Source organism: Rana temporaria, chromosome 12, assembly GCF_905171775.1.
Source record: "Rana temporaria chromosome 12, aRanTem1.1, whole genome shotgun sequence".
NCBI lineage: Eukaryota > Metazoa > Chordata > Amphibia > Anura > Ranidae > Rana > Rana temporaria.
In genome coordinates, this window is record NC_053500.1 from 47,068,537 (window position 1) to 47,088,130 (window position 19,594).

The 19,594-nt window shown below is 46.4% G+C and overlaps 1 protein-coding gene across 5 annotated transcripts in view; it reads right to left on the reverse strand.

Moving 5' to 3' along the window:
• GRB7 (growth factor receptor bound protein 7) overlaps nucleotides 1-19,594 on the reverse strand; it is a 252,688-nt gene that overhangs the window by 139,682 nt on the left and 93,412 nt on the right. Inside the window, exon 2 of one of the 5 annotated variants that reach the window (XM_040330148.1) lies at nucleotides 4,125-4,325. The exons of the other annotated variants lie outside the window; for them this stretch is intronic. The gene's annotated coding sequence lies outside the window, so the exon portion shown is untranslated. The remainder of the gene's footprint in view (nucleotides 1-4,124; nucleotides 4,326-19,594) is intronic. 5 annotated transcript variants of the gene reach the window in all.

Below are 19,594 nucleotides of genomic sequence, written 5' to 3' on the forward strand. Positions count from 1 at the left end.
CAAAGTCTCTTTCGAGGTTTTTATTGAACAAAGTTATCCAACAGAGGGGTAGAGGGATGGGGAAAGACTCAAATACCTTTGCTTTGCGGATCACAGGTACAACTTAGATCCAGAGGATTAACTCAGCTCCACACTGGATTTCAGCAACCACCAGATAGGCCTTCTTTCACCGGCCTAGCAGCTGGTGCGAAGCTCTTCAAAGTCTCTGCCACAGACTTGATAAGTGTTGTCAGGCCGTCCCACAATCTTCTGCCACAAGATCGCGTAACCACTCGCACACTTTGTATAGTTCCAATAAAGTACACGACTCACGGTGCCAAGAATCTTTCAGCCAGGCCGGCAGCACAGTGAGGTAAATTTGCCCGGGTACGTCCTTCAATTGAATCCCACTGGTTCAGCTTCCTTTCGTAGGTAAGGTAGCGAAGGACCATCCCTGGATTAGTAGGCCCCAGAAACTCCTGGGCCTACTCTCAGTTGCGAGGCCTCGGGCCAGCCGGCCCTGAGGCGACAAAATAGCTCACACATCCCTGAGGCCAGGAGGGCCATCAGGTCAGGATCGAAACCGAACCCCCGCCAAAACGGCGTCTGTCCCTTAAGTACCCCTCCCCAGAATGCACAGCAGGTTGACCACGCCCCCTAAGCTGCTTCTGGGAAAGAGATACCCAATGCGTCCAGCCTGCTGCCTTTCCAACCTTGACCTGTGGTAACAGCGACACCCACCGTCAAGAGGAAAATTGTGCAACCCAGCTGAACTGAAACAGAACCAACAATTTAGCATAATCCTCCTGAGCTAAACTACAGCTCAGGCAAATAGAATTTAACATATAGCGCCTACTCAATGGGAGCATGGCGCTACATGTATGATCAACATAAGATCTCAGTCATCTAGGATTCTTCTGTAATATGGGCAAGCTGACAGCACAGACCATGTGAGGGCAGACATGTTTTATATTTTTACATTCTAAGAAAAAGCCTTATTGAGCTGTAATATGCGCTTTCCTTGAAGATCGCTTTTCTAACGTTGTTGGTCAACAGTTTGTAGGATTTCAGGAGGCTGCTGCTTCCTGAATGCCTGATGCTACGTGTAAGCATCACAGGATGCGAAACATGTCAGCTCTTTTTTCCTAATCCACTTCTTGGTTGACTGCATGAATTTTGGCTGTTTTTTCCATTTGAATTTTTGTTGTTTTTTCATGTTTTGAATAAAGACATCGTTTTTTGAGGAGTGCGGCGATCCAGGATTTTTCTTTCATCTCATGGTAATTGAGCACAGCCAGCACCCTCTTGGTTTGTTGGGACGGAAGCAATGGGGATTGATTGTTTTTAGAGCGGTATACTTTTCTTCGCTCGCAGCAATGTGTTAGGACCTGAGCGGCCACTATGTTATTTTGTAGATGGGTGGTAAACACACGATTCAACCAGCTGTTTTTACTGCCCGTGTGAACTCAGCCTAATGTGTACTTAGCTGTTACTGGGAACGTGGTCACACCTTTCTAGCTATGTGGCAGGGATGTTTGAAATGACAAAAGTGGCTGAACAGTACAACAAACTCTTCTGACAGATAAAACAAGTCATTTATCCACGCATTTAGCTATTTGGCCAGAGTTCAATCCCCCCCCCCCCCCCTGACCCAAACCGTCTGGAATTGGGAAGTGTTGGCACACCTGTCACTCATATTCCTGTATGGAAATGCATTTTTGGAGGAATGTTGCCCTTAAGACAGCACAAATGCTAGTGCAGCAGTTCATCTCTCTCTGCTCCAGACTTTCAAGTAAAACTAGTCCCTTGTAATAAAGAAGCTGGAATTCAAACACTCATCTTTGCATATACCTAGCAGAGGATACGTCTGCAATTAAAGCAAACCTGTACTTAAATCATTTAACCCCAAAAAGTATTAGGTGCACTTAAAATCAAGAAGACCAAGGAGCACATGCCCGGGGATCAGTGAGAGTAATATACGTACCAGCAACAGTGAAAGTAATAAATGCCCTGGCATTGTTGGAGGTAACACATGCCTTAGTGTTAGGGGGAGTAATACATGTCCTGGGATCTATGAGAATAATATACGCAGCAGTGGTAGTAATAAGTGGCGTGGCATCGATGGGAGTAAGAAATGCCCTGGTGTCCATGGTAGTAATACAGACCCGGCATCAGTGAGAGTTATAAGAACACCAGCAACAATGAGAGCAATAAATGCCCTGGTGTCTATAGTAGTGATACATGCCCCGCATCCGCTGGAGTAATAAATGGCTTGGTGTCCATGGTAGTAATACATGTCCGGCATAAGTGGGAGTAAAAAATGGCTTGGTGTCCATGGTAGTAATACATGCCCAGCATCAGTGGGAGTAATAAAAAATGGCCTGGTGTCCATGGTAGTAATACATGCCTGGCATCAGTGGGCGTAATAAATGGCCTGCTGTCCATGGTAGTAATACATGCCAGGCATCAGTGGGCATAATAAATGGCCTGGTGTCCATGTTAGTAATACATGCCTGGCATCAGTGGGCGTAATAAATGGCCTGGTGTCCAAGGTAGTAATACATGCCTGGCATCAGTGGGCGTAATAAATGGCCTAGTGTCCATGGTAGTAATACATGCCTGACATCAGTGGGAGTAATAAATGGCTTGGTGTCCATGGTAGTAATACATGCCCAGCATCAGTGGGAGTAATAAATGGCTTGGTGTCCATGGTAATACATGCCCTGGCATCAGTGGGAGTAAAAAAAGGCCCCATTGTCAGGGGAATAAATGTACTGAGATCTATGAGAGTAATATATGCACCAGCAACAGTGTTAGTAATAAATGCCATGTCATTGTTAGGAATAAGAAATGCCCTGGTGTCCATGGTAGTAATAAAACCCCAGCATCAGTGAGTAATATACACACCAGCATCAGTGAGAGTAATAAATGCTCTGGCATCATTAGTAGCAATACCTTCCCTTGTGTCCATGGTAGTGGTACATGCCCTGGCATCAGTGGTAGCAATAAATGCCCCAGTGTCAGTGGGAGCAATAAATGCCCCAGCATCAGTGAGTGTAATATATGTACCAGCAACAGTGGTAGTAATAAATGTTGTGGCATTGTTAGGAGTAAGCAATGCCCTGGTGTCCATGGTAGTAATAAAACCCCAGCATCAGTGAGAGTAATATACACACCAGCATCAATGGGAGTAATAAATACCCTGGAGTCATTGAGAGTAATAAATACCCTGGCGTCAGTGTGAGTAATAAACACCTTGGCGTTAGTGGGAGCAACAAATGCCCTGGAATCAGTGATAGTAATATACTCACCAGCAACAGTGTAAGTAATAAATGCCCTGGCACCAGTGTAAGTAATAAATACCCTGGAGTCATTGAGGGTAATAAATACCCTGGAGTCATTGAGGGTAATAAATACCCTGGCGTCAGTGGGAGTAATAAACGCCTTGTCGTTAGTGGGAGCAAAAAATGCCCTTGGATCAGTAAGAGTAATATACTCACCAGCAACAGTAGGAGTAATAAATGCCCTGGCACCAGTGTAAGTAATAAATACCCTGGCTTCAGTGGGAGTAATAAACGCCTTGACGTTAGTGGGAGCAAAAAATGCCCTGGGATCAGTAAGAGTAATATACTCATCAGCAACAGTAGGAGTAATAAATGCCCTGGCATTTATGACAGCAACAAATGCCCCAGTGTCAGGGGGAGTAATAAATGGATCTGTGAAACAAATATACGCACCAGCAACAGTGAAAGTAATAAATGCTGTGGCATCATTAAGAGTAAGAATTGCCACTGTGTCAATGGTAGTAATAAAAGCCCGGCATCAGTGGGAGTAATAAATACCCCAGGGTCAGTAATAAATACCTTGCTCTCAGTGGAAGTAAAAACTGCCCCTGTGTCAGTGCAAGTAATAAATATCACAGTGTCAGTGGGGGCAATATACATCCTAGCATGCATGGTCAATAGGCGGGATAAAGGTCTCAAATCCAAAGTTTAGAATAGCCTCCCATCATTGGTGGTCTGTAGAGGGGGGAGTTTTCCAGTATTAGTGGTCAGTGGGGTATTGAATCCCCCCGCCCCCCATTCTCATTGGTGTTAGTGGGATTCTGATGGTGCATCCCTGAATTGGTGTTTTGTAGGACTTACCTGTGTGTGGTTCTAGGTCCCTCGTCACTCTATGCCACTATGCAGGTGCCATCGGGTAGAAAATCACCATTAGTAGCTGTAATAGATTACTGGTCACTGGGAAACTCTCCTTCCACTCTACACATAGGATCCACCAGCATGCAATGAGGAAACCTTTCATGCAGGACCTTCTCTTTGCAGGGGGCGGTTTTTACGACTTCACTATAACCAATGGAGTACAGAAGAAATATCAATTATAAAGCACACAGTCCTTGGTCACCCTGCAGAAGTGAAGAACTGCTGTACTTTGTCATTAGCCTTATTCTGCATTGTAAAGCTGTAATTAGCCACAGGCTATGGGTGGCGATTCTCTGTCCAACAAATAAACAGACTGAAAAAAAGGGCAACGTAACAAAGTGAACTCCCTGGTTTTCCATTCTGATGCCGTTTACACACGGTCGTTTTTCGACATGAAAAAAGACAACGGGCTGGATTCAGGTAGATTTGCGCTTTTTTTACGGAGGCGCAGGGCAACGTTTTTGCCCTGCGCCCCCGCAAATTTACTGCGCTGCCCTTGATTCACGGAGCAGTAGCTCCGTAAATTGCGTGGGCGCGCCGGCAAAATGCCCGGCGTAAGCGCGCGCAATTTAAATGATCCCGTAGGGGGCGGGAATCATTTAAATTAGGCGTGTTCCCGCGCCGATCGTAGAGCGCATGCTCCGTCGGGAAACTTTCCCGACGTGCATTGCAGCAAATGACGTCGCAAGGACGTCATTTGCTTCAAAGTGAACGTGAATGGCGTCCAGCGCCATTCACGAATCACTTACGCAAACTACGTAAATTTGAAATTTCGCGACGCGGGAACCACGGGTATACGTAACATTGGCTGCCCCTGCTAATAGCAGTGGCAGCCTTACGCGAAAACCGCCGTACGGAAACGACGTAAGCTGCGTACGCAGGGCTTGCGTAACGTTGTGAATCGGCGACGCTGAGCACAACGGGAACGCCACCTAGCGGCCATCGCAAGAATGCAGCCTAAGATATGCCACGCATATCTTAGGCTGCAGTCGGCGTAACGAGGCTCCTGAATCAAGAGCATTCGTTACACCGGGGCAAGTAAGCAATTGCGCTGTGTAACTATGGTTACACAGGCGCAATTTGCTTCTTGAATCCAGCCCAACGTTTTTAAAAACTTCATTTAAAATCATTGTGTGTGGGCTTCACATAAATTTTTCGGCTTCTGAAAAATTTTGTTTTTCGGGTTGTAAAAAATGATTGTGTGTGGGCTAAAACAACGTTTTAAACCCGCGCATGCCCAGAAGCGAGTTATGAGATGGGAGCGCTCGTTCTGGTAAAACTACCATTCATAATGGAGTAAGCACATTCATCACGCTGTAACAGACAAAAGCGTGAATCGTCTTTTACTAACAAGGAATCAGCTAAAAGCAGCCCAAAGGCGGATAGAACGTCCCCTTCAGAGTGCCGTCGTACGTGTTGTACGTCACCGCGCTTTATTCATCATTTTTCAAAAACGATGGTGTGTGGGCAACATCAATTTTAATGATGAAGTTGGAAAAACGTTGTTTTTTGGACATGCTGAAAAAAGTCGTTTTTTTTTAATGCTGAAAAACGGCCGTGTGTACGCGGCATAAGAGCTTGATCCTCATGCACAAGATGACCACTGTCTCGTGTACAGGGGTGTTATGGAGACTCATGACATAGTACTGAACGGCAGCATTGTCCTGTGATGATGTTGCAATTCTCATATAACAATTTTACACCTTGAGCATGCCCCCAATCACGGCAGGTGCTGCTTTTACGGCCCTGCTTATCTTCCAATCGCATTAGTTGCATACCTGGTTAACCTCAAGGAAATATAAAAAAAATCATACTTTACTTCTGGATATGGATTCAAGCGAAAGTATCTCAATGCACCTGAAAACACGTATGTGTAAACTTTCTCTGTATAAAAGGTTCTCATGATCCCCTAGTTTAGACTAAAAATAAGACCACCAACAATGTGCACCAAACATATTGTACCATATGTAGCGCCCTGCTCCTGTTGAACAGACGCTGCTTTAAATTTAGTGGGGGGTCTGAGCTGTTATTTGGCTCAGACAAGAATGATTAAGGGCAATTTAGCCTCTGTTCCAGCCATGGCTGTGCTGAGAGTATCCACCATTTCTCGCCTGGAGGTGTCATTACCACCCCAGGCCAAGGGTGGCAGCAGCAAGGTCAAGGTGTATTGAGTGTTCCCCTCAGCAACAAATCAGTGGGAGTGGTCGCCCCGATGTGCATGCTGGGGAGGGGTACTTAAGGGACAGACGTCATTGGTGCGGGGGCTGTCGCCCGCCTGCACCTCGTGGCCAGCGGTGCGCATCCTGAATCCTAGTTTAGGGACCACATTGGCCCGGGACTGCGGCTTCGTTTGTGAGCCCAGTTGTCTGGCTGGGGCCTGTGCTAAAAGGGTAATCCTGTGCTGTCCGTCCTGCGGGAGGAAACCACTTGATGAAGGAAACCAGGGGAGGACCTATCCTAGAGAGGGCCATGCAAGAGGCTGGTACCTTGGAAGAAGGCCTGGACACTTCATTGAAGGATGCACCGTACACCGAAAGGCTTGATGGTGTCGCCTCTCGGGTCTAAAAGTTCTACAGAAACAAAGCTAAAGAGATCCGGGTGCTGAATCCTGTGGCAGGGGATTCTGGACAAAAGTGTCTCATCTACCAAGGAAGGTCTGTGGCAGAGACTGTACTTTGCTTCGTGTGCCATCCCGGCTACTAGGCCAGTGAGAGGGACCTATCCGGGTGAGCAATACCCACTCTGGCTAGAGTGGCGACAAGAACTGTATGCTGGAAACAGGAGTGTTTCCTTACTTTGTTTATGCACCAGAACCTACCTACCCTTCCACCCCTCATCCTTTTCTTCTGAAGTTCTCCCAAATAAATCCAAGAAAAAAAAGTGTATTGTGTGGACATTGGAATTCTTCAGACTCTCTTCTTTCACCCTAGACAGCGAGAATACAGAGGTAGCGTGCCACCCAAAAATATAACCAGCAGCTCCTACGGGGGTAGTGCTACACATGTTTTAGGCCCTGGGGGCAATACGAGGAGGTGTTTCTGTGCCTTAACAACAGTATTCACACCCCTTGACATTTTTCACATTTTGTCATATTTTATGTGATAGACCAACACAAAGTGGCACATAATTGTAAAGTGGAAGGAAAATTATAAATGATTCTCAACATGTTTTTACAAAAAAATATGTGAAAAGTGTGGGGTGCATTTGTATTCAGCCCCCCAGAGTCAATACTTTGTAGAACCGCCTTTGCAATTACAGCTCCAAGTATTTTCTATCAGCTTTTCACATTCTAGGGAGCAAAATTTTTGCCCATTCTTCTGTGTAAAATATCTCAAGCTCTGTCAGATTGGATGGAGAGCGTCTGAAAAGCAAAGTCTTGCCACAGATTCTCAATCGGATTTAGGTTTGGACTTTGACTGGGCCATTCTGAAGCCCTGTAAACACGGGCCATAATTTTGTCAGGAAAAAACGTTGTTGGACGGCCATGTCTTGGTAGGTTTGCAGTTGTGCCATACTCTTTCCATTTTCGAATGATGGATTGAACAGTGCTCCGTGAGATGTTCAAAGCTTTGGATATTTTTTTTATAACATAACCCTGCTTCGAACTTCTCAAAAACCCTTCCCTGACCTGTCTGGTGTGCACCTTGGATTTCATGATGCTGTTTGTTCACTAAGGTTCTCTAACAAACCTCTGAGGGCTTCACAGAACAGCTGTATTTATACTGAGATTAAATTACACACATTTAATAATTCAGTGACTTCTGAAGGCAATTGGTTCCAATAGATTTTAGTTAGGGGTATCAGAGTAAAGGGGGCTGAATACAAATGCACACCACACTTTTCAGATATTTATTTGTAAAAAATGTTGAAAACCATTTATCATTTTCCTTCCACTTCACAATTATGTGCCACTTTGTGTTGGTCTATTATATAAAATCCCAATAAAATACATACATCATTAACCTAGTCTCAAAACACCAACCTACTCGTTCCCTTCATTCCTCCCATGACTTCCTGTTCTCTAGTTCCCTTGTCACCTCCTTTCATGCTCACCTACAGGACTTTTTTCTGAGCCTCTCCCATCCTCTAGAACTCCCCACCTCAATCTATCCTTCTCTGCTTGCTTTTAGACAATCCCTAAAAAACCCTTCAACTGTACTTTTACTTTCTCCATCAGATCACCCCCCCCCCCCCCCACAGTTATTACCTTTTGTATCACTCGACCCTCCCTTTTAGATTGTAAGCTCTAACGGGCAGTGTCCTCTGATCCCTCCTGTATTGAATTGTATTGTAAATTTACTGTCTGCCCTCGTGTTGTAAAACTGTTGGTGCTATATAAATCCTGTATAATAATAATTGATTCACAAAGGAGTTACGACGGCGTATCTCCAGATACGCCGTCGTAACTCTGAGTGTGGGGTGTCGCATCTCTGCGCCTGATTCATAGAATCAGATACGCCTCACTGTTGCCTAGATATGAGCGGCGTAAGTCTCTTACGCCGTCGTATCTTTGGGTGCATATTTACGCTGGCCGCTAGGGGCGCTTCCGTATATTTCTGCGTTGAATATGCAAATGAGCTAGATACGCCGATTCACGAACGTACATGCGCCCGGCATATCAAGATACGTCGTCGGACCGGCGTAAAGTTACCCCTCATAAAGCAGGGGTAAGTCATGTTAGGTATGGACGTCGGAAACGTACGAACAGCGTCATATTTTACGTCGTTTGCGTAAGTCGTCCGTGAATGGGGCTGGGCGTAGGTTACGTTCACGTCGACTAAGCATTGAGCGGGCGTAATTTACTTTGAAAATTCAACGTGATACTGAGCATGCTCCGTTCGTAAAGCGCGTCATTTACGTGGGGTCACCAATCATTTACATACAACACGCCCCCTACCAGCCTAGTTTGAATTAGGCAGGCTTACGCCGGCCCATTTACACTACGCCGCCGTAACTTAGAGCGCAAGTCCTTTCTGAATACGGGACCTGCTGCTCTATGTTACTGGCGGCGTAGTGTATCTGAGATACGCTACGCCCGCCTAAAGATAGGCGCTTCTTTGAGAATCTGGGCCTAAGATTTTTAAGCCCGCTATGCAACCACTATTGATTGCTTAACATGTTATTGCGTTACTCTACAGTAGATTTCCCATGATCCTCCTCTGACACTCAAGGTTACCAGATCAGTAAGCAAATAAACTGTACACTGTCTACTCAACATGAAGATATTCTCTGCTAGGAAACCCCACTGCCAGAAGCTTACACTTTGTGAATTTTTATATCGGAGGACACTAAACAGATCTTTAGAGTAGAGAGGACCTACACATACTGTATATATTCATCAAAAGGTCAGCGGCATGTCTACATATTCCTATTAGGTTGTGTTTTCATTTATAGGCTGACCCTGTCAGCTCTCTTGTCTGGTCTATCTGATTAAAAACAGACTATGTGCATCTCTAACCACGTGAAATACCCACAATGCACCTTGTAGCCAGAGCATTTTTTATTCATGGGAAGAAGAGATATTTCTTCACAGTGACATGTGTCCAATGGATCCATTTGCCATGTGTCTCAAGTAAACACGAGCCAGTGACCTTGCTGGATGCCACCCAACAGCACACTGCTGCCTAAGCTATTACAGAAACTTTACTTCGCAGGTATTAACCACTTGCTTACTGGGCACATAAACCCCCTTCGTTCCCAGGCGAAATCTCAGCGTCCGGCACTGCGTCGCTTTAACTGACAATTGCGCGGTCGTGCGACGTGGCTCCCAAACAAAATTGGCGTCCTTTTTTCCCCACAAATAGAGCTTTCTTTTGGTGGTATTTGATCACCTCTGCGGTTTTTATTTTTTGCACTATAAACAAAAAAAGAGCAACAATTTAAAAAAAATATATATTTTTTTTACTTGTTGCTATAATAAATATCCCAATTTTTTTTTAAAAAACTATTTTTTTTCTCAGTTAAGGCCGATACGTATTTTTCGACGTTTTTTTGTAAAAAAAAAAAAAAAATCACAATAAGCGACTGGTTTGCGCAAAAGTTATAGCGCCTACAAAATGGGGAACAGAATTATGATTTTTTTTATTATTTTTTTTTTTACTAGTAATGGCGGCGATCTGCGATTTTTATTGGGACTGGGATATTGCGGCGGACGTATCGGACACTTTTGACACAAATTTGGCGCCATTCACATTTATACGGCGATCAGTGCTATAAAAATGCACTAATTACTGTATAAATGTGACTGGCAGTGAAGGGGTTAACACTAGGGGGTGAGGAAGGGGTTAAATGTGTAGCCTGGGTGTGTTATAACTGTGTGGGGGGAGGGGGGTGACTGGGGGAGGGGACCGATGCTGTGTCTCTATGTACAAGAGACACAGATCGGTCTCCTCTCCTCTGACAGCACGTGGAGCTCTGTGTTTACACACAGAGCTCCACGTCCCTGCTGTCACCGACGATCGCGTGTACCCGGCGGACATCGCGGCCGCCAGGTACACGCATCGGGTCTTCGGCGATGCGTCGGGACAGTTTTTACCCGCCGCGCGCCACCCAGTGGCGCGCGCGGGTAATGCACATAAAGGCCGTTTTTAAACGGCCACTTGGCACTTGAGAGCCGCGCTGCGGACGTATTTCGTCTATAGCGCGGATCTCAAGTGGTTAAGCATGCAAGATCCCTCCAATTCTGTTCAGACCAATGCAAGACAGGGCAGATTCCTTGAATGTCAGGACAGCTGGGGTAGCTCAGAGCAACAGATACCCGGACAAGGAAACACAACATTGCAACAAAACATGCAGCAAATTATGCAGACCACATTAATCCATCAAGGTGTCACATATGCAACAGGAACTTTCAATACTACAGGCTCATAAAGCAATAGCTACAGTATGTTGTGATTCCCATCGCCTTGATCCTGTTCAGATACCTGCAATGGTTGCTGAGTAGGGATGAGTTCCGGCGTGTTCGTACAGTACAAGTGCAGAGCCCGCCAGGAAGTCTGCACGGCACTTAGGGTAGGGCAGGGGTGGGGAACCTGCGGCCCGCGGGCCGCTTGCGGCCCGCGAAATCATTCAATCCGGCCCCCCATGCGATTGTAAAACACCGCCGCCGATTATCACTATGGAGCGGAGTAAATGTATTGCTAAACACACTGACAATGAATGGATGATCATGGCGATCATTCATTCATTGTCCGTGTGTTTAGAAATACATTTACTCCGCTTCTGCGGCCCGCCCCTGTTAGCCGGCGCCAGCCTCCAGCCAATAGCATTAACTCCGCTCCTGCGGCTCGCCCCTGTTAGCCGGCGCCAGCCTCCAGCCATTGCACTGCAGCTAAGATGCTTCCCTAGGTTTACAGCCCCGCCCGGCGGCGTGACGTCACTCACGGCGGGCGGGGATCACCATTCATGCTGGCTGGGATGGCACTGATGGGAGGAGCATAGAGAGGATGAGCCAGCGCCACCGACGAGGAACCATTTCCAGCAGCAAGTAAGGCAGCCAGACAGCATCATGAAATACAGCGAATTTTTTTAATATGCAGCATAGCGGCGGGGGAGGGGGGTAAATGTCCTGCACAGTGCACAGAACATTAATACATAAGTTACCATGACCAGTGCAGGACATTTACCCCCCCCCCCCACATGCTGCATATTAAAAAGATCATATTCATCATATTTACATTTAATAATTTTCAAATTGCATCAATGATGCAATTTGAAAATTATTAAATGTAAATATGATGAATATGATCTTTTTAATATGCAGCATGTCGGGGGGGGGGGGGTAAATGTCCTGCACTGGTCATGGTAACTTATGTATTAATGTTCTGTGCACTGTGCAGGACATTTACCCCCTCCCCCCGCCGCTATGCTGCATATTAAAAAAATCACAGACAGTCATCAAAGTTAATAATCCTCAGACTGCATCATTCTGTGTGCAGTCTGAAGATTATTAACTGTGATGACTGTCTGTGATTTTTTTAATATTCAGCATGGCGGTGGGGGGAGGGGGTAAATGTCCTACCTACACAGTTGCACTGGTCATAGTAACTCATGTATTAATGTCCTGCACTGTGAGTTACCATGACCAGTGCAGGACATTTACCCCCTCCCCCCATGCTGCATATTAAAAAAAAAATCACAATGTCATTAGGGGAAAGTTCTTATCTTTATTCAGCAGTTCTGAGTCCCGACAATCTAATCTCCCCACGTCCTCTTCTATACAGATACCCTGTCTGAGTAATGTAATTGCCGAGAACCTCTGCACAAGGATTACTCCGCCTGAGCCAGAAAACCATCAAATAGTCCCTGCAGAGTAATCCTTGTGCTGCTGATCCCGGCAATTACATTACTCAGTGTATCTCTATAGAAGAGGACATTGGGGCTCAGATTAAATTGTCCGAACTGCTGTATAAGGATAAGAACTTTCCCCTACCAACTTTAACTACTAGTGTTCCTCCACCAGCTAAGCCACAGTACAGTTTGAATCATGTCTCCGGGTAGAAGGCGGAAGGAGACCCGGACACATGATTCAAACCCCGTACTGTCCGGGTAAATCCCGTACAGGTGGCAACCCTAGGTAAATGTCCTGAACTGGTCAATGGTCATGGTAACTCATGTATTATTGTCCTGCACAGTGCAGGGTGCTGTGTAATGTAAAGGGGTCCAGTGATGCAGGGTGCTGTGTAATATAAAGGGGTCCAGAGGTGCAAGGTGCTGTGTAATGTAAAGGGGTCCAGATGTGCAAGGTGCTGTGTAATGTAAAGGGGAACAGTGATGCAGGGTGCTGTGTAATATAAAGGGGTCCAGTGATGCAGGGTGCTGTGTAATGTAAAGGGGAACAGTGATGCAGGGTGCTGTGTAATGTAAAGGGGTCCAGTGATGCAGGGTGCTGTGTAATGTAAAGGGGTCCAGTGATGCAGGGTGCTGTGTAATGTAAAGGGGTCCAGAGGTGCAAGGTGCTGTGTAATGTAAAGGGGTCCAGTGATGCAGGGTGCTGTGTAATGTAGAGGGGTCCAGTGATGCAGGGGGGGGGACACGTTTAATCCCTGCTATAACAGGCTAATTTTTAAGTTGATCATTTTGTACGGCCCCCGAATGATGTTACAAAAATCCAAATGGCCCTCGGCAGAAAAAAGGTTCCCCACCCCTGGGGTAGGGTGACCAGACATCCCCAGTTTCAGGGGACAGTGCCCTGATTTAGGACACTGTTCGTGGAACAAGTCTGTCCCCGGATTTGAACAGGGACTGGGACAATTTCATAGACAGTCAGTGCTCCTACTAGCTTAGGGGGGTGGATTTTTTTCCATTATCTGTCTACTTTTCTGATGATCATGTGTTAGTTGGAGTGGAGGGAATATTTCTTCAATTTCGGGTGCATGCCCATTCTGCACCGCTTGCATGTTCTTCTGCCTTGGCTCAAGTCCCGGCCAGCCGACTGCCTGCTTATCTCCTTGCCTTCCCTGGTGGAGTGATCTTCCTCCACTCCCCACCCAGTAGTATCCGTGGCCCGGAGAGTAAGACTTGACAGGCTGTGAGGCGGGCGGCGGCGATGGTCAGAGAGTCGCTGATTGCCGCCATTACTAGTAAAAAGAAAATGGACACCCCCCCTTCCCAAAAATCAGCTTGTACTGTAACGAATCACAGCACAGTGATTGGACACAAGAGGTGTGATTTACGATTTCTCCAATCACAAGCAGGGGACAAGGATTGTGCTCCTCCAGGCATTTCCGACCAGGACAAGTACTGTCCGTGAGTAAAGCGGTGATGTGGGAGCCTTTTTTGAGGGCATCAGATTGGCCCAGGGGGTGTCAGTTTCATTCCGGGACACTGTATTGTCCTGGAATGAAGGTGCCAGGGACAGACCTGCAAAATGCGGGACTGTCCCGGGCAATCCGGGACACTTGGTCGCCCTAATCACAGCCAGGGAGACATTTCCCGATCTCTGCAGCCGAGCATCGGGACAAAGTCTCCCTGGCTGTGATTAGCGCAGTGCCGTGCAGACTTCCTGGCGGGCTCAGCACGTGTACGATGCAAACACGCTGGAGCTCATCATTGTTGCTGAGCTAGTGTGGTCAACAGTGCGCCTCCCTCCCCCATAGCTGTTTGACCACACTGTTGAGAAGGAGAAAAATATATAAGTTCTGAGAAAAAATTACCACAGACAGGCTGGAACCACACGTTATCCTTCCTCTCAAAGCTGCCATGATTGAGCATTGAGCTTCTGTACAGTAACTAGGGGGAAACAATGAGGATACAGTGACCATGGGTGATAAGATTCCAGAGCAACAACACAAGTCAAAATCTATCATCAGGGTATTTACTAGGTGGCTCCAGCCCCCCTCGGGCCCCCCCCTCCTGATGCCACTGGCTGCCATTCTAGTCTCTCCCCCAGGGCAGCAGGTGGGTGGGTCTGTGCTTTGTTGTATGTCCTCTGGTAGTTGTATCCACTCTTGTGGCTGTGTTGGTGCCAGGACCTAGGTCTGAACCTGTGACCTTTGCTGTGTCTAGCGATGTCTCTTCTTGCTGAGCCACCTGGGATCCTGGACAGCTCTCTGGACAATTCCTTGAATGATCTTGCCTTGAACCCTGTTCTTCTAGAACCTTGAACTCTTTGTTCCTCTCAATAACTTCCTGATTTAAGCCATGCTTTTGCAATTCCTGTTTGCCAGATTATTGTGCTCTCTCCAGCTTATATTTCGTTCTTTCCGCTCTCGCCGACCTTTGGTTTGTTTTTCAACTATGCTTCTGCTTGATCCCAACCTGCAACCACTCTTTACTGACCTTTGGCTTGTTTACTGACCATGCTTCTGCTTATTCCTACCTGCTTTATCTGCTATTGGATCCCGATTACGTACCTCCTAGTCGGGCAATCCCTAGGACTACGACCTGTTACAAACATGCAGCAAAACCCATCTCCACCATCAGGAGCTCTGGTCAAAACCGGTTAGTACTTAGACTTTGCACCTCAAATGAGCCCATGCCATTTGCCAGGGTGATCTGCTTCTGTATTTATCCAGCTGGTTGGTAGGTGCCTCTACTGTTATAGCTACTGGTCTCTGAGCCTGACTCCAGACCATGACAATTGTTGGAACTGTTATAGCCCAAGAACATTACTGATCACAAAGTGCAGCACAGGGGTGGATGATGGCATATCTGCATATTAGAGGAGGAGATACCAGCAGGCAAGCAGGAGAAAAGGAGTACAGATGATACACCATATCTAGCTCAATGAGAATGAAGTTCATAATGCTATGCTGTAGCTCGCCCATAAAAATAGCCATAAATTGGGTTTCAGTCTGGGGTGGAGCTAGCATACAGCAAAAACAGAAAAAATATGTGCTTTTGTTTTCAAATCAGAGCATGGATCTGAACCAGACCAAGTACTACAATGATTTTTAAGGGCTGGAGATACTTCTTTAACTCTGCATAGATACACAAGTAATATGCTATTGTTAGACATTTTTCCAAACCAAGCAACTCTTTGGAGGATGTATTGGTTCTTAAAGGAAACTTCAATTATGTTCATGAATTGAAAAGCTTTCAATTTGGAATGATAATTCTGCTTGGCGCAACAGATAATGGGCTGAATGTTAACCTTAGCTGTCCAAATCACTATCAGATACTCTAATGATCATTTTCACCTCTGCGATCCTACACAAGGGGTCTTAAACTACAAGTCCCATGAGGCATTGCAAGGCTAACAGTTACAAGCATGACTCCTACAGGCAGAGGTATGATGGGACTTGTAGTTTTGCAACAGCTGTAGGGCCGCCAGTTTGAGATCCCCTGCCCTAAACCCTTTCATTCCATAGCCCACTCTTCCTTCACTCTCTCAGCCTAGGTTTACATATATCCGATGAGGGAACCAGAGCAATCTCCCGTAGGCAGTTCACCCTGCTCTCTGCGAACCCCTGCAGATGTCAATACAATGTTAATGACATCCCCAGATCAGTTCACAGATGGTAGTGCGAACGGTGGATTAAGACAGGAATCGTATCGCAATGGGTGAGAACCGTGCGGGAGAAAAAAGTCCCTGCACCTTTTTATTGCGATTCCAATGTGACATCAGCCATACAACTGTACGGCTGAACTCGCACTGCACCGACATCGCATGTGAGCGGCACCTGCGGTGTGGGTGCGAATCACGTGCGATGCCTGGGATCGCACAAGTGTGAACCTGGGCTGAAACTCGCCCAGATTGTTATCTTATTCATAGAAATTTTCTTGGTATATTGTTAAACTTCTGTGAAACACTGCTGCTTTAACATAATGAAGGGAGCTGATATCTCAAAAGCTTGTCTTGAAAACAGATAGGCTTTGTCTTACATAAACTCCAGTTTGCATAAGAGCAGTAAATACATCAAGCTTTAACAAAGCATTTGCAAAGGTTTCATCAATCTTCAAGCAGCTATCTTGAAATCTCTAAAACAACCTTCAGCTCCAGTTTGCAGATATTAATGTGTTACTAACCCCACAACAGTAAAATCAGTGTGTATATGCAGCATAGCATACTGGTTATACTCCGTGTGGAACTTAAGGGGTTAATCCTCTGCATTGTGCGAAACGGTTGTTTTATCCTGTATGCACAGACCCTCCCCCTCTCCTGTCTATCTGGGGAATGCCAGCTAACACAGGCAGAGTAGCCAACCTGCACATGCTCAGTTTTGTCTTTTATGCTGGAGAGAACATTTACTTGTTCTCAGAGCTAGCCGGGTCACATGATATTCACATCACACATGTGGGCGTGTATACAGGCTATAGTGGAAATCTCCTCCTACCTGAACTCTCAGCACTGTAACAGTGGTAAACAGATCATCCAAAAAGGTACCGTATTTATCTGGGTATAGCGCACACCGGCGTATAGCGCGCACCCCAAGTCTAGAAGGGAAATTTCAGGGAAAAAAATGAATTACTTACAGTTTGAATGCCCCTCGTCGGTGTCTTGCCCGGCGTCCATCGGCGGCCTTGTCCGGTCCGGCGTCCGTCTGCGGCCTTGGTGGTGTCTTCCCCGCTTCTCCCACGCTGTCTCTGAGCACCGCCGCCGACATATGCCGAGTGCAGTACACTCGGCTCGACTCCTCTCGCATAAAGGCTAGGAGGCGGCACAGGGTGTGACCGCGAGCAGAGCCGAGCGTGGCCGAGCCTAGCCGAGTGTACCCGAGTGTACTGCGGATTGGCGTATAACGCTCACCCACGAAGTACGCGTTATTCACTAACCTTTTCCTTTAAATTCCCTTCTAAATGAATTTCTCACTTCCTGTTTCTCCTCAGTAAGTGTGCCCCCATCATCCGAGCCGTTCTGGCTGAGGGTTAGTCAGCGTGCTCGCCCCCTCCCTGCGGGGAGACACAGCAGGCTCGCCTCCTCCCTCCTACATCCCTGCGGAGAGACGCCATTTTGGCTGGGGGTTAGTCAGCGTGCTCGCCCCCTCCCTTGGGACTACATCCCTGCGGGGAGATGCTTTGTTCACAGCGTCTCCCTGCCGGGATGTAGTCCCAAGGGAGGGGGCGAGCACGCTGACTAACCCCCAGCCAGAACAGCTCGGATCATGGATACTAATAAGGCGGTACTAATAAGCTGGTGATCTGCTGAACAGGGGTACTAATAAGCTGGGGATCTGCTGAGCAGAGGTACTAATGATCTGGGGCTCTTGCTAAGTGAGGGCAATAACAAGCTTGGGATCTGCTGAGCGGGCATACTAATGAGCTAGGGATCTGCTGAGCAGGGGTACTAATCATCGGGGGATCTTGTTGAGTGAGGGTACTAGTGAGCTTGGAATCTGCTGAGCAGGGGTACTAATGATCTGGGGATCTTGTTGAGTGAGGGTACCAATGAGCTTGGGATCTGCTGAGCAGGGGTACTAATGATCTGGGGATCTTGTTGAGTGAGGGTACTAATGAGCTTGGGATCTGCTGAGCAGGGGTACTAATGATCTGGGGATCTTGTTGAGTGAGGGTACTAATGAGCTTGAGATCTGCTGAGCAGGGGTACTAATGATCTGGGGATCTTGTTGAGTGAGGCTACTAATGAGCTTGGGATCTGCTGAACAGGGGTACTAATGATCTGGGGATCTTGTTGAGTGAGGGTACTAATGAGCTTGGGATCTGCTGAGAGGGGATCTTAATGAGCTGGGGATTTACTGAACAGGGGTACTACAGAGAGAGCTGGAGGTACTACTAGTCAGGGCTCTACTGAGCCTCATTAGTTAGTTAATTAGTTAACTTTCATTAATGTTTCAAAATGCGTCAAAAACACGTCAAAAACATAACTTTTTTTCTGAGGTTTAAAGTGACACTTAACAATATATATTTTTTTTCCAATAATAATCCATGCACATCCACTATTTAATGGCCTGTAATTAATTTTTGATGAAATTGTTTTCTGATGAAAGGTTGGTATAGGTGAATACTGAATACTGAATACTGAATACTGCGCTTTGCACTGCCTCTGGAAGTCTGGCAGATTCACATAGGGCAGCAGGGCCAGGTGTGAACACAAGGCAGGTTTAGATTGTGGAGCTTTCATTGTTGAAGCCCCTTTTGTATTCATAAAGTTGGTCATATTATAGCCTTGCAGGTGCGGAGTCAGCTGCCAGCCACATCTATTATCCAGTATATACAATAGCTTTTAAACCAAGCGTATCTCAGACATAAACCTGGCATTGTTTTATACGACAGATAAGAGTCTGACATCATGTCTAGGTTTCTTGATTGACATAATAAAAAGATTCTACTTTTATTATAAGATCTACTTCAAATTATAAATGTGCTGCTTTGGTTACACCTACATTTTATCACATGATAGTAATGACAGGGATAAACAATCTGGTGCCCGTCGCGTCTTGCGAAACATTGAACAGGAAAAACTGTGGCACCAAGAAGGCACATACAGATGAGCAATAATGGTTGGATAATTGACATGGCCATTCACAAACCGATACTTGTAAGTGATGCCAAAAATTCATGTATAGCGATAACCAGGGCTTTTTTTTTCATAGAATAGGTGCTGGAACTCCCCCCTTCTGAGTCACTTCTTGTCTCCGCCCCCTTCCCACCTCCGGGCAGCGTCCCTTGGTTCCACCCCCTACCCACCTCCAAGCACCGCATCATTTCGAGACTACAGAGCCAAGTATCATTAATTTATGCTAAGTAATTTTTATGGAATTTGTTAATGATAACAAGCAGTAAAATAGATCCCCTGCAGCCAGCAGCAATATACCCCCCAAGCAACAATAGATAGCCCCAGCAACATAGGACCCCAGCAACAATTGACCCCCAGCAGCAAGAACAGATCTTCCCGCAGCCAGCAACAATAGACTCTCCATGAGCCAGGAACAATAGATCCCTCCTTCAACAGTAGATCCCTTACAGCAGGGGTAGGCAACCTTGGCCCTCCAGCTGTGGTAAAACTACCAGTC